The 16965-nt window shown below is 34.8% G+C and overlaps 1 long non-coding RNA gene across 11 annotated transcripts; it reads left to right on the plus strand.

Moving 5' to 3' along the window:
- The first annotated feature begins 8709 nt into the window (after window positions 1–8709).
- LOC113310600 lies at window positions 8710–12511 on the plus strand. 11 transcript variants are annotated; one of them, XR_003341261.1, is made up of 7 exons: window positions 8710–9022; window positions 9108–9143; window positions 9516–9595; window positions 9781–9881; window positions 10140–10323; window positions 10421–11317; window positions 12179–12511. It is a non-coding gene; the product is annotated as an uncharacterized LOC113310600 (long non-coding RNA). The 11 variants fall into 11 exon arrangements; XR_003341259.1 differs by having other exon boundaries at window positions 9516–9580; XR_003341262.1 differs by having other exon boundaries at window positions 9516–9580; window positions 9781–9875.
- Window positions 12512–16965: the final 4454 nt, after the last annotated feature.

A 16965-nucleotide genomic window follows, 5' to 3' on the forward strand; every position in this document is an offset into this window, starting at 1 on the left:
AACTTGGTTCCCGGACTTCAACAGTTAAATCAGTTTGCGAACGGGTATGCAAACTTCCGGTCCTGAATTCCGTCAAAACAGTTTGTACACTAAGTACACAAACCGTAATGTTTCCAGACATGGGTTTTGGCTCTTAACTCCCATTGCAATCATTGAAACATTCTTAGAAGACAAAAATAGTTGTTTCACACAAAATATTAACTTATAAGTAATTTACAAGTAATCGAATGATCAATACGAAACATTCCGAGCCTACATCAAATGACTGTCTCACACAAATCATGTAAGATGTTACCATGTGATTTTCACATAATCATCTTTTGACTTTCGTCAAGAATAATGATGAACGTGGTTAAATCAAAAAGCTTTCCAACACATATTTCGAGAAAGATATAAGCGAGTTAAACTCAGCGCGAAATATCAAATGTGTATAACGTAAAGTCTATATATCTATACGACTTTGTCTCAATAGGAGATAGAATAGAATAAAATTCTGAGTGATAAATGAGTTCAAGTCTCCACATACCTTTTGTTGATGAAGTTCCAAAAGCTCCCCTTAGTAGTTCTTCGTCTTCAATCGATGAACGTCGTGAAGTCTAAAGCTCAACTACACATTTTATCCTAACCCGAGACATAGATATAAGTAGACTAGAAATCAAGACTTATAGTTTTGAAAACTAAACTTGACAAACAAGATTGAGATAGCAACGCTTGCGAGTTCGACCGAGCAGTGCTCTAACACTTAGAGAAGATAAAACTCAATTCGATAGAATAAGTAAGATCAGAATACACAACTACAGAGAAAATGGTTGGATTTGGCTTCACGAATCCCAAATGAAGTCTTCAAGTCGTTAACCTAATAATGGTTTTGGAAAACCTAGGTTAAAGGAGAATCGACTCTAGTTTGCAACTAGGACACATGGAAGTGTCAGGAGTACGGTTTCCCTGTGCTAGAGTTCTCTCTTATATAGTCTTTCAAATCAGGGTTGCTTTCAACCAAAGCTAAGATAGCTTAGTAACAGTGCATTCAATATTCACCGTTAGATGAACTCCTGATTTTAGGTTTAAGCTAAGTCTGCTTAGAAATTAAGCAATCAAGCTCCACCGTTAGATGGTATTAGATTGATACACACAAATGAAATATACTTATATTTAGATTTGGATGATCCGTACCCGAACGTGTATACCTGGTTGGATCAATAATAGTTAACCGAAGTTAGCCATACTAACACTCATAACTTAGCCATATTCATATAATACTTCTAGATCAAATATGATGATCAATCAATCCTGATTAAGGCCGCATAAGAACCGGTCTGGAACCGGAAAACCCGGACACGAACTGAACCGGAACCGCTGTAGGCGGTACAGGGACCGGGAATGAAATGTGAGAACCGGTGTAGACCGGTACATGTATTGGTTATGGGGGAGTACCGGCTTGTACCCGACCAGAAAAACGGTTAATATCTTCCATTGAGATCTTGATCATTTTAATTCATATCCGTTCATCCTACGTATAGAGAATCTTATTATCTATCGAGAGTAACTTTCACTCGTCATTTTTCTTCTTCTTTTTTTCTCTGAAGAGCAGCCTACTCTCGTCTCTTTATCAGACTATCACCGATTCACAATCTCTAAGTCTAACTGAGTTCGATTTCCTCACTTCTTCTTCTTCTTCACCATCTCTGACCGAGTCAGGTACTTTAGTTATTCTTCTTCTTGTTGTTTGATTTGTTTCAATCTTTGTAACTCTCATGTATTGATTTAGGGTTTGAGATTGATTTAGACTTACTCGAATGAGCAATCTATCTAATGGGTTCTGTTTAATTTTGTCTAATTTTATCAATTTCTACTGTTTTCATGGTTAGGGTTTAAATAATTTCTTTTCTTCTTGTTCGATTTGTTTCAATCTTTGTAACTCTCATGGATTGATTTAGACTTACTCAAAGGAGCAATCTATCTAATGGGTTCTGTTTAATTTTGTCTAATTTTATCAATTTCTACTGTTTTCATGGTTAGGGTTTAAATAATTTCTTTCAGTTCCAATGATTGATTTACCCTGGCAATAGCATAATGTAGTTCTGCTAATCAGGATTCAGGACTATAGTATATTTGCTGACCATATTGGTAGTAGTTTGGCTCTCCAACAATAGTCTATTTTGTTCAGTTTGATCTTTGCACCAAAAGTGGTACAAAAATTTGAATATCAACTTGATTTTAATCTTTGCATGGTCTATCTAGATTTTTTTGGACAGATACTCATAAATATGAGTTTCTTTGCAATTTAGTTTTGTTCTATCTACATAATGTAGTCTTTACTCTTTTACATGGAAATAACATATCCCTCTTTTAATGTTGAACATCACTATTTTTGTGTATATTTGATAGCATATCCCTCTTTACTAGTATGATGTTGTGTTGTTTTTCGGGTTTGCTTATAACATCAAGTCTAATATTGTGTTTATGTTTAATGTTTGTTAGATGACCACATCAAACGCAACTCCACAAACAAAAGTTGGATCATCCTCTCAAGCTGCATCTCACACAAATGAAGCTGAAGCTTCGCCAACAAGTACAACTGAAGTTAGTGATAGCAAAAAGAAGCACGACAAAGTGAGATCTGATGTTTGGTTGGAAATGACCAGGATAAGTGAAACTCAAGATGAATTTCATCATTGCCACAAAACATATGCTGCTAATAATGACATAAACGACACTTCTGGATTATGAAAGCATTTGAATAGATGTCCAAGATATACTAACAAGAAGAAAGATAAGGGACAACAAACTTTGTTGATGCCACCCCCAAGACCGGGTCAGGATGGTAAACTAGTTAGTCATACTTACAGTTATGATAGGTTAAGAATGGATCTTGTTGAGTGGATAATTAAGGATGAAATAGATTTTAGAGCAGTAGAAGGGTCAGGGTCTGTGGCAATGATGCATGTGGCAGAGCCTAGGTTGAAGGTTCCAGGACGTTTGTCAATTTATATGGATATGTTAAAGATCTATGTAGAAGAGAAGAATAAACTAAAAACTTACTTCTTGACATCTAAGCAGAGGGAATATTTGACAACGGACTCATGGACATCACCAAATAATTTTAATTATATTTGTGTAACCGTTCACTACATTGATCAGAACTGGAGACTACAGAAGAGTATACTCATGTTTTTTCAAGTTGAAGGTCACACGGGTAATGCAATCGGTGAGAAGTTGGTGGATTGTTTGAAGGATTGGGGTCTAGAATATGTATTTAGTTTCACTCTAGACAATGTCAGCGCCAACACAGTAGCTATTGATCATTTGAAGAAAGTTGTTACTAACTTGACAGGATCACCAATTATAGCCAAATATTTACATGTAAGATTCTCAGGCTTATTTAATTTTTTTGATTGTAAATGTGAAGTCTATAACTGACTAATTTTTCTTGATTATTCCTTATCTGGTGAGGTGTGCAGCCCATGTTCTTCTTCTTATCATAAAAGATGCAGTTCGGCTCTTTAATGAATCGGTTAAAAGGATAAGGTCAGTTGTAAAATATGTTCTTAGTTCTCCTTTTAGGTATGAAAAATTTAAACAATGTGCTTCCTTAGCAAAGATAGATTGCACGAAAGCACTGATTTTAGATTTGTACACCAGATGAAATAACACTTACTTGATGCTAGATGCTGCTGAAAAATATGAAAAAGTTTTTGCAATGATAGCACAGATTGATAAGGACTTTCAACATAAGTTTATTTTTGAGCAAGACAAGGAATATTTTTACCTAGTGATGCTGATATTGATAAATCTATAGCTAGTGATGATATCATGGAAGAAGAGGTTAAGGATATGGAAGAAGAGGTTAAGGAGTTAGATCCAACAAGCAAGAACAAGGCAAAGAAGAAGAATAAGAAGAAACAGATTCCTCGTCTACATGCTCCTTATAAAGAAGATTGGAAATATGCTAGAGGTCTTGTGAAGTGTTTAAAGGTATTCTTCGATGCTACTGTCAATTTTTCTGCTTCTACACAAGTCACTACTCATACTTTCTTATGGGAATTGTTACTCATCCATGAACAATTAGTTGACTTTAAAAATAATGTAGCATCAAATCCCTTTATTGCATGTATTTCTCTTCTTATTTTTTCTAAGTACCATAAATACTGGGGTGTGTATGAAACAATGAATTCTGTTATGTTTTTTTGCTCAACTTTGGATCTAAGAGAGAAACAAAAAGGGTTGGAATTTACTCTTAATTGTTTGTATGAGAACAATTCATGGGAGGTTCAAAGAGTTATGAGAAAGGTGAAATTAGAATTTCAAGAACTCTTTGAAGAGTATAAGTAAGTGTATTCAGTTCATGAGGAGGGGCCAACTAGTGTTGCTCTAATAGTTGTTAATTCAGTTAGTGTGCAATCTCAAGGTTTGAAAGCTAGAATTCAATCAAGGAAGAGACAACATTTGGACAACCCAAGTTGTGTTGAAGAAGCAAGAACAACAAAGATGGATAGGTACTTGACAGATGTGATGGATGGTGGAATGCGTAAAGTAGATCAAGATGACCAGTTTGACATATTGGCTTGGTGGCAGGTTAATGCAAACAGGTATAAGGTACTGTCATATATGGAAAGATATATATTAGTCATGCATGTGTCTTCAGTTGCCTCTGAATCAGCTTTTAGCACCGGGAAGCGCGTGCTTACTCCATGGAGAGCTTCTTTATCTACAAAGACAGTTGAGGCATTGCTCTGTACACAAAGCTATTTACAAAAACCCATTGCTCTTGATCTTCTATGTGATTATATACCTAATGATAATGTTGAAGATGCGGAAGGTAATATATTAGTTTTTCTTCTTTTTTGTTTTATTTAGTAGTACTTACTTTTCTTGTATTGGTACTTACTTTCTTATTTTAATTTTTTGTTGCATGTTGCAGTCATATTGGATTCTCTGCTAGAAGCTTGAAGTTCATTCCTTATCGCGGACTTATTACAAACCCAAAGGGAGAAATGGAAGGTTGGTAGCTTTCTTTTATCTTGTTCTCTCTTGCATGTTAAGAAATAAGTATATTTACTTCAAGATGGCATACACATACTCAATATATTTTGGTTGGATAACATTAGTGCAGTTTGGGTTAATGTAAAAAGTATATCCGAAAACAATAGTGAAGTTTGGGTGGTAGCCAAGAACTCAAGAGAATTGTGTTTATATGTTAATTCTTATTTCGTTGCACTGGTTCTCATTCTGTGGTGAGAAACTTGGCCCATCAATCAGTGGGGATTCTAGGCTATCCTTGGTATACACAGGTTTTTGTGTATATCTATAGATGGAATTCCGTTTGAATATGCAAGCGTTATTATTAGCCGCAGTAGATTCTATATGAATTGGTTCTTTGGGTCGCTAAATGAGAGACAGTTGCCTCACCTGATTTTATCAATTTGGTATAACTTCAACCTATCAGTTTGGCAACCTCATGGCCAGCATGTTTTTGTTGATTAAGATTATTGGCAAATTGCCTCAATTGTCGCATGATTTTCTTTGTGAGACTGTTGATATCCGTATTTAGCAAGTTTTCTCATTAACCTTCTCTTATTTTTGTATGAATTCAACTGTAGTTCTTATGTATTTGCTTGTTGTTTGTGGTTGTAATACTCACATGTTGTGCTATCACTGGCTCTACTGGAAAAGAATGTGCAGATTTGTGGCCTAGGATTGCAAGTGCAGGCTGTGCATCCAATGCCATTGTTTGAGAAGTCCCCCATCCTTTTTTGTTGCATGTTGCAGATATATTGGATGTTTTGCAAGATGATTGCATTTCATTTCTTGTCGTAGACCGACTTATGAAAATGTTGTTTTTACTATTTTGTAATGTTGAACATTGAACTTAAGTATGTAGCTTGTTTATACCTTTGTTTATTTAAGAACAATCAGTTTCTATATTTTGATAATTTTGTTGGTTGAATTTGTTGTGACTTGTGAGTATGTTACTGTGTGTCTAAAAATTCAGGTAAAAACCCAGTACCGGTCTTGTACCGGACCGGTCTTACAGGCCCAGGTACAGGTACCAGTCCTCAAAATGAGGTACCAGTCAACTCCAGGTACATGTACCGGGTTCATCAGAAACTCGGACCGTACCGGCTCATGTGCAGCCTTAATCCTGATAGATAATCAAATGAATCAAAATGTGTTTCAAGAGAGTTGTTCAAATGTTCATCATCTTATAGGAATATGTATATGAACCATTTGAAGCAAAATCAGTTTGGTTTGTAATTGTACAAAGTACTTATACAAGAACCAATTCATGAACATAATGCCACGGTTTGTAAAACTAGTTAACATACCTTAATACATTAAAGTTCTAGAGATTTTAATTCGCAAACAAGTTCGCAAACGAGTCTTGAGTTCATGAGTATGAAAGTCACACTTTACCGATTTTAGAACATAACTGCTTTGTTCGCAAACTGAGTACGCGAACAAGAGTTCCGAACTTTGGCTTTGTCCAGCCGTTCGCAAACAGCGTACGCGAAGAGGAGTTTCGGACTTGGCCATGTCTAGTCTGTTCGCAAACATGGTACACGAACATAAGCTCCAGACCTTTTCACAGGTAAACCAGTTCGCAAACAGAGTTCCCGAACAATAGTTCCGGACCTGAACTAGACTTACATAGTTAGTATACAAAGTATACAACCTATAATATATCCAAACATGGTAGTTCTAAAACTCTCATTTAATCATTGAAACATCCTTGGAAGACAACAATGGTAATCTCACACATACCACTAGCTTCAAGTAATTTTCAAGTGATTAATCAATCAATACGGAACTTCCCAAGTCGGCATCAAATGATTGTCTCATACAAATCATATAAGCTGTTTCAAGGTAATTTTCACATGATCATCTTTTGATTTAATACTTAGTTTCCAACAAATAAATTATCTGCAACTAAACTCGTCAAGAATACGATGAACTTAGCTAAAGCTAAAAACTTCCAACACATATTTCGAGAGATAGATAAGAGAGATAAACTCGGCTCGAAATATCAAATGTGTATAATGTAAAATTCTATATTGCTATACGACTTAGTCTCATTAGAAAATAAAATAAAATATACTTCTGAGTGATAGATAAATTTTAGTCTCCACATACCTTTTGTTGATGAAGTTCCTCCAAGCTCTTCAGTAGATCTTCTTCTTCAATTGGTGAACGCTGTGAAGTATGAAGCTCAACTACACACTTCTATCCTAATCCGAGACATATCTATAAGTAAACCAAAAATCAAGTATAGTTTTTATCAACTAAACTTGACAAACAAGATTGATATAGCAACGCTTGCGAGTTCGACCGAGCAGTGCTCTAACAAAAAGAAACGCATAACAATTTTACACCATAAGTAATTCGATCCATCAAATGCTGGCGGTACGTTTATCAAGATTGAACTCTTGTCCATATAGTCAGATTGCTTTAAACACATACTTCTTAGGTCTTAAACATGTTTTCCTGCTCTGATACCAATTGAAAACATAGGGGTACCACCAACTTTTTCTTAGGAAACCTGTATGGACAAACTTAAATATGATTCCGAGAGTTCAACTTAATGAATTTCAATCGAGGAATAATATTCAGAGTTATATCTCTTTCTCTCACAATTAAGAAGTTTACAGGACCAAATCTGTGAATATGATTTATGTGTGAGAGTTCTTGGACGATCTCAAAAATCAATATCCAAGAATCAATCAAGTCGTATCCAACAAACAAGGATGGATGTATCTACTTTGATTGATTTATGTACAACCTGTGATATTCCAATTATAAAGATAAACAGTATAATGCGGAAAAATAAATAACACAAACACCAGAAATTTTGTTAACGAGAAAACCGCAAATGCAGCAAACCCCCGGGACTTAGTCCAGATTGAACACCAAACTGTATTAAGCCGCTACAGACACTAGCCTACTACCAATTAACTTCGGGTTGGAATGTAGTTGATACCGAGTTAAACCCTCATAACAATTTAGTTACAGTCGCGCTCCTTACGCCTCTTGAATTCCAGTAGGACTCCGCACAATTGATTCCTTAGCTGACGTCACACTAAGAGTTGATTCAACTCAATTGAAGACTTTAAACCAATATGTCTCCCACAGATAAGCCTATATGTGCGATTTCATTTTTGATCACAGGTCAACACTACACCATATGGCCCAATTTGAGACATATTGATTTTTGGGTACGAGACACATATACATGTCTTTAATGCTTCCACTCATATAAGAGTCTCAAATCAAAAATATGAGTTGCTTTAATTCTGATTTTTCAACTACTCTTATAAGTGTCTTAAATTCTTTACAAATGTCTTAGAATTTTATTACTTTACAAGACCTTTCTGTAATTTTTATATATGTCAATTTAACATTTCTTTTTTCTTTTTAATTCTATTTTAATTTCCCTCACAAATCCCAAAATTCCCTCTCTTTCCAATTTGCTAATCTCTTTGGCATAATTTCCCACTCAAATTTCCCCCCATATCATTATCTCACACCAAATTGGTTTGAAACTGAATTTACAGGATTAACTTTCTTTCCTAACATTTTTCTTAGGTTCCCTCCATTTATTCATTTTTCACAATAGTGATATTATTATTATTATTTTATTTTTTTTAAAAGACATATTATTAATTTTCTTTTGATAAAACTCTTACTCTTCACATTTTTTTGTTAACTCTTTCTTTTATTTTCTTTTCTCTTTTTTATTTTTTTTCTTCTCTCTGTCTTTTAGTTCCTTTTCACTTCATCTCAAAACAGAAAGAGAGAAATCGAGTGAGAGACCAAGATACAAAACCTCTCTTCAGAGTATATCAAAGCTAGATTCATACCTAAATCGATCGAAAATCTCCTTGTTAGATCTATACCTTTAAGCCTATTAGAACTCAGGTCTATTCTTCTTCTTCTTCCAAACCTAAATCCACCAGAAATCGTCTTAAGCATATTATTACCAGAAATTAGTACCCGTTTTTACATTGTTTGAGTAACCTAATCTCAGGTATGAAACCCTGTTACAGATTTTGTGTATTTTTATTTCGTAAACCCTAGCAATAGATTTTTAACTTTTGATTTTGAAATTGCAGAAGAAGTTTGAGGGACAAAAATCCAAGAAGATTCAGGTGTAAAACCCTAACTTTATTACTTGTTTTTCAGTTTTGATTTGAGCTTATTCTGTGAATAATATAGCTTGTATTGTATTTTTCGCTCTAGATTTTAAACTTTATGTTCTTGTTTAGTTGATTTTATGGAATTTTAAAGCATGGGTATGCTAATAATTCCAATTTTATGAAGTAAGATTTTTTATTTTTGGTCATGTCTCTGAAGTTGATTTTAACTTTTTGTTCAACTGAAAATCGTAATATGATGGTATCTATTTTAATTTTTTCTTGTTTATGTTGTCATTAAAGATTCCGAGTCTTCGATTTTGTTTATGAGCTGAGAAAGGTGTTAATATTAAGGTTCAACTGAATATTGTTGTCTTTTCTGTGTAGATTTGAGTCTTAAGGAAATTTTTGAGACTGAAATCTGGTGTTTTTGCTTTGGTTGTCCATGGAAGGTGATATGTGTATTGGTAAAATTAGGTTTTTCAGATATTATTTTGTGAAATATGATGGTTATACACATAGTTTACTCACCCTTAGCTATATTCTTTTAGCTCTTGGTATTGAAAGAACACTTCTATTGTAAGCTATGTATGCTTTCTTTGGCAGCTATCCATACACATGTTCTTATTACTTGCTTTGATTTACTTCTCAGGTTGATTGCTTCAATGTGCTGCGAAGAAGCGAGCCCCCTCATTCATACCTCTGCAGTTTTTGTCAAGCAAGATTTGAAACGTTCTTTCTGCGCATGTCTTGGTCTCTCTTGTCCTAACATTTTAATGACATAATTACCATATTATTTTTCCTTCTTTTTTCTTGACAATCAAATAGTTTTTATGTGCTTTTGCTGGTTCACACGATTGGCTATTTGGTGTCTCTTGAATGCAATAAATCAGCCATATAGAGATTGCCAAATGCATTTCTTTCTGCATTCGATAATATATCATGGATTCCAGTCACCAACATACTTCTGCAATTATAAAAAAGTTCAGGATTTGTGTTGTCAATGTGCAGGTCACATATCGAAGTTACATTGATCTGTAGATTTTGTTGCTGGTGCAAGTTCTTTTGATCAACGTAAATGCTTGAAAATTGGTGGTGATTACACAAGTTGTGCAAGCTCATCTCCTTATCACCCTCCTCCTGCTCCACCTGTTTGGGGCACCAAGGGTATCTTTCAATTTTTGTTATTCTAAAGGTGCCTTTTAATCACAATCAAAAGTATAGGACCTCATTCAATTTATATTTGGTATAAGCACATGTTTATTTAACCATGCTTACATGAAATTCACTAGGTACATGGCTCTACCTCTTCCATATATGGAGGACCCTCCGCGCCTCCACTAGCGACAATTGCACCCATCCCTCTACCACCAACTGGTGGTTATGCACCTGTCCAGGTGATGCTATAATTCAATTAAACTCACCTCCATCGATCAAGGGACGTTGGTTGTTTTGTTTTATCTATATTACTGGTATGTTTTCAAACCACAGATCAATTAGATTTTCAAAAGCTATTGTTTCTCTTTCGCCGAACTATAATTTCCAGTAGCATTAAAACTCCATTAGGAAGTGGTAGTATCAATTTTTGGCCTCTCACTTGCTACGAAAAGTTTCTGTTTTCTTACCTCAAAGTAGAATCTCGAACTTGTCATTTGCTTTTGATGAATTGTGCCAGTTTTCTTTGTTCAAAACTTCAAATTGATTGCATATTTACGTAAAGTGCATGGTGCAGTTCATAATCTCAGTAGCATGGCAGCTTAAGTAGTAAATGAATGGCCAATCATCTAATAATCTCAAAGTTACATGGTTAATAGAAAATTTTAATGTCTCATTAAAAATTATCACCAATGAAACCACATGTATGAATAATTTAGTCATTTAGACAAAGGAAATTGAAAAATTAGAAATCCCCTGTGTTTTTTACCCTATTTTCCCCTGTTTCTATGAGTTGAACCTTGAGGTATATTATTAGGTTTGACCATTTGCTCCACTAGCTATAGGCGTACGTCTTATGCATATCTTTGATACTGGCTTTTGGGTATGTCTTCAAGCAAGGGTTTATACTGCCAAGATTGTTTCTGTTGTTTGACATCTTCATGAGAGGGGAATCATGCACCGACATCGCAAACCTGAAAATATACTTACGGACAGTGAAGCTCATGCTCAGATAGATTATACCATGTTTTTTGGTGCGTACAAAATATCTGTTCAAAATGCTTTACTTTCATGTATTTGCTCCCTTACATTTTAGAATTAGTACATCATGTTCTTAAATTTTAGAATATCTGCTGACACATCTACCAAGGAAGAAATCATTGTTGTTGGAGGTAAAATGTATGCATCCATGTAAATTAGTTGTTTGGAAGATGTAATTAGTCATACAATCCATTCATAGATTTTTACAGTGACTTTACTGCATAATAACATATAACTTTACTGTTTTGTAGTTCAAGAACTCTCTGTATAGATTTAGTTTGCTCGTTTGTTTTACTATAATATAGTACTTTTACGTACTTAGTAATTAGTTAGCTTTGAAACTTCTAGGAATACTTTCAGTTACGTTATTATATAGAGTATTTTGGTGTTGTATTTTTCGTTGCTCTAATGTTCTGTAGACTATTTTGGTACTCAATTTGTGTTAAGTTCTTGGGGATCTGGCTTATATTTTTGTGCCTTGTTGGGGGCTCAAAGCGTTGCCTCACATTGCTAAAAGGAAATGGTAGGATAAAATTAAAAAGTAGTAAGTAAACAAAACTAAATGTCCCTTAAAATCTTGTCAAAACATTCATATGAAACAGGTTAACGAATCAGCACCCTCTCTACCTTTAGTGTCTTTCGCTGCTAGGAATCTTCACAACTTTTTCTTGGTCTATGAACTTGCAAGGGATCTTCATATAGATGTTTAGGCTTCAGGGATCGGGATATTATTCGTGTAAATGTACTTTAAAATTTTGTCAAACTTACTGAAGCAGGCGCCCTTCATTTCTTTTCAGTTGATTCTTGACAGTTGCCATTTGGCCATGAATCATAATTGTCAATGTTTCTTACAGGACTCCATTGTTTTTTCATGTATGAAAGCTCGTTGCTTGTACTATTTGTGAGATAACAAGGAACTCAAATGTATCATCCTGGATTTCCCATTCTGCCAAGGCTCCAAACTAGACGATTACCAAGTCTTTGGCTTTTAAGTTTTTTGTTACTGATTATGTTCAAATATTCTATCCCTGATAAGTCAGTTTAGTCATTTTCAACATCTTATCTTGTATCTCAGCTTTAGTTTTTATTATTTTCCTTGGATACTAAATGTTGTTAGTGTTAATATTAAAATTACGATTTGTATTGGGGTGCAAAAAATTATAATATGAAATAATTTTGATTTTGGGAATTCCCTTTTGATGATTTTTTTTTCTAAAACTAATTTATTTTGAGACTCATATATATGTCCCTTAAATTAATTATAAGTGTCTCTTTAGGCGTCTCAAGCGATTCCGGACGCACTTGAGACACTTATATGTGTCTCTTAAATTCGCAACAACGAATATAAATCTCTCAAAACAGTTGATTTGGTGTAGTGCAAGGTAACTGGAAATCTATATCAATAGACAAAATCTAGCTAACCTCAAAATCCAGACTTATGCTTCCCGAAGAGTAGCCTAGATTATTATTCACCTCACAAGTATTAAATTTGTGGAATCAACAAAGTCTGAGACGAAGAGAACTTTGATGATTTTCATCTATCTTGATTGATAGAGCAAGCTCAAAAATCAAATCAAGATCAGGATACTCGAGTTATTAAGATAAACAATAGTTGGACCTGGCTTCACGAATCCCTATGAAGTCTTTGTAGTCGCTAAACCCTAGAAGGATTTCTGGAGAGGATGACTGTAGTTTACAAATAGAACACACTAAGAAGTAATGTCGGGATTCAAATATCCCAGTTGCTTGAGGTTCCCCTTTTTATATACATTAAAAGCATAAGTTGCTTTAGGTTTAAGCTAAGATAGCTTTGGAACCAAGCAAACAATATCCACCGTTAGATGAATCTTTGAATCTGATTTACATAACAAGATATACACTCTGGTTAAGATGAACCGTAACCGAACCGTGTACAAGACCACGCTCATGAATGGTTAGTTAAAACTAGCCAACTGAACTATAAGCTTGAGCATTTTGATAAAACACTGACTTAACTTGAGTCACAAATATGTGATCAAATATGTCTATGGTTTTAGAGATTGTTCAGATGTTAATTATCTCATAGAAATAATTTATGTGCATATGAATTTGATCGACATGGTAAGTAGATGTACAAGGTACGAATAATTAACCTGTTCGTGAAAAATTAAGTCAAAGTACGTGTACCGGTATGTATACCTTATGACATGACCGAGTTCCGGAGTTCACATAACTTTTTTCGATATGTGTACTGATATGGATACCTTAAGACAATAACCAGTTCCGGAGTTCATAGAACTTTTCTGGTACGTGCACCAGTATGTATACCAAACCGGTTCCGGGACCAACAGTTCTTTTCTAGTACGCATACTGGTTTGCGTACCAATCCGGTTTCATGAGTTCACGAACTTTTTAAGGTGTGTATACTAAGCGTACCAAAAATATGTTTGTCGACATATAGCTACTCCGTTACGGTACTGAATACTTGTAACAATTTTTCCAGTTTATGAGACTGATATGTATACTGTCTTATATCTGAAAATAATAGTAGTTCTATATTTCTCTCTAAATCAATTCGAAACATTCCCAAATAACATCAATGACACATATCACTGTTCCAGGCTATTTTCGAATAATAATTCTTGAATCATGATTTTGATTGCGAACAATAAAAATTTTCTTAACCGAAATTCATCAAGTTTGAAATGTTCATTAAGCTTAGTCATAATTTGACAGCTAATTACAAGTTAAACTTAACTCGAAATTCTTAATATGCTTACGATAGTCTAATTAGTTATGTGACAACGTCTCATAGATAGAAAAATGAAATATAACTTGAGATATAGGTGGTTCAGTCTTCACTTACCTTTTGTTGAAGAAGTTCTCTAAAAGCTTCGGTTGATCTTTGCCTTCAAACGGTAGAACGCAACGATGACTACCGCGATTTCCGTTTCTCAACTACATCTTTTATCCTAATCTGAGACTTAACTAATTGTAAACTAGAAATCAAGATATAATTTTGACAACTAAATTTGACAACAGGCTTGAGATAACAACACTTTTGAGTTCGACCGAGCAATGCTCTAACACATATACCTACCAACATAAGCAGTACAAGAATGAGGCGACAAGTATCGCGGAAGGGTCTCATGGACGTTTGAAGAGCCTGCTCAATGGGAGTTAAAACAATGTGGTTATGGTACAAGAAGCCATTCATCAATACACCAAGGATGAGATCATCAAGATAACGAGACAAATGGAAGAGAGCAGGATGAAAGTTCTGACCAACTACAAGGATTACCATCACTTTCTTAAAGGTATGAGTTATAGGGTATCTCACTGAGAAATCTTTTTATGATAAAGGATTTCAAGTTTTATGAGGATAACAAGATGGGAAGCAACATGATCGTATGTTCATGTATGACGATGACAACCATATGACTCATGTGTCGTCACTTGATTGCTAGGTACCACGGAGGAATTCCGTTTGATATCATTGATATTTTTTGGAAGCAACTAACTTTCAGTCCACCCCCAACCAAAGCTCCAACCGAATCCTTTATAGACACAGAAGTTGGAAAACAAATACTTGACAAATATCCAAAGAATGATAGTTTGGGATGACAAGTTTTGGTGCACGACTTGATTAAGACGCTAACACCAAATTGTATTAAGACGCTACAGACACTAGCCTACTACCAATTAATTTCGGACTGGAATGTAGTTGAGACTAAATCAAACCCTCACAGCAATTCATTTACAGTTGCACTCCTTACGCCTCTTGAATCCCAATAAAACTCTGTGCAATTGATTTCCTTAGCTGACGTCCTTTACAGCCTAAGAGTTTCTTCAACTTAATTGGAGACTTTAAACCAATCTGCCTATTTATGTGATTTCCTTTTTGATCGTAGATCAAGGTGAGACTGGAAATCGATAGGAATAGACAAAGTCTAGCTAACTTCAAAATCCAGACTTATGCTTCCCGAAGAGCATCCTAGATTATTATTCACCTCACAAGTATTAAACTTGTGGAATCAACAAAGTATGAGACGGATAAAACTTTGATGATTTCTATCTATCTTGATTGATGGAGCAAGCTCAACAATCAAACAAGATCAGGATACTCGAGTTATCAAGATAAACAATAGCTGTACCTGGCTTCACGAATCCCTATGAAGTCTTTGTAGTCGCTAAACCCTAAAAGGGTTTTAGGAAGAGGACGACTCTAGTTTACAACTAGGACACACAAAAGTAGTTTCGGGATTCAATGATCCTAGTTGTTTGAGGTTCCCCTTTTATAGACTTTCAAACCATAGGTTGCTTTAGGTTTAAGCTAAGATAGCTTTGGAAAAAAGAAAACAATATCCACCATTAGATGAATCTTTCAAATGTGATTGAAGTCGTTAAACCCTAAAAGGGTTTTAAGAAGTGGACGACTCTAATTTACTACTATGACACAAAAGTAGTGTCGGGATTCAAAGATCTCAGTTGTTCTGTTGCTTTAGGTTTAAGCTAAGATAACTTTAGAACCAAGTAAACAATATCCACTATTAGATGAATCTTTGAAATATGATTGACATATCAAGATATACACTCTGGTTAGGATGAACCGTAACTGAACCGTGTACAAACACATTTTTCATAAACGATTAGCCGAAACTAGCCGATTGAACCATAAGCTTAATCATTTTCATAAAAGGCTTAATACTTTGAGTTTGAGTCACAACCATAGGTTATAATGTGATCAATCATGTCTATATAGTGTTCTTAGAGATTTATTCAAATGCTAATTATCTCACAGAAATAATTTTATGTGCATCTGAAAATATTCGACAGGGCAGGTATGTGTACTTCATCCTTCTTCGTGACTATATTTGTCATGGTACATGTACCGGGTATGTGTACCCTTGAGACAAATATAGGTTCCGGGAACATACAAAACTTTTTCGTTTTGCATACCGGGTATGGATACCACACCGGTTAAATAACCAACAGTTCTTTTTCGGTATGCATACTAGGCATGCGTACTATTCCAGGTTCACGAGTTCACAGATTTTTTGTGGTATGGATACCGGGTACGCGCACCACTAAGTCGCTGCCAAACTATAACTATGTCGGTACGTGTACTGAGTACATGTACTACTGTTCTGGACCTATAACAGTTTTCCCAGTTTGTGAAACTGGTATGCATACTGTCATGTATCCATATTTTTAGTAGTTCTATATTCTTCTCTAGATCAATTCGAAACATTCAAATATCATCAACGACACATATCACTGTTCCAAGTTATTTTCGAATGATAATCTTGAATCATAATTTAGATTACGAACAATAAATTGTTCTTAACCAAAATTCATCAAGTATGAACAAATGTTCATTAAGCTTAGTCATATATATTTCGAGAACTAATTACAAGATAAACTTGACTCAAAATTCTTGATATGCTTACGATAGTCTAGTTAGTTACGTGATAACGTCCCATAGATATAAATATAACTTGAGAAATAGGTGGTTCAGTCTTCACTTACTTTTTGTTGAAGAAGTTCTCCAAAAGCTTCGGTTGATCTTAGCCTTCAAACGGTAAAACACAATGATGAGTGTCGTGATGTCCATTTCTCAACTACACTTTTATCCTAATCCGAGACTTAACTAATTGTAGAC

This window comes from Papaver somniferum, chromosome 9 (genome assembly GCF_003573695.1).
Source record: "Papaver somniferum cultivar HN1 chromosome 9, ASM357369v1, whole genome shotgun sequence".
NCBI classification, from domain to species: Eukaryota; Viridiplantae; Streptophyta; class Magnoliopsida; order Ranunculales; family Papaveraceae; genus Papaver; species Papaver somniferum.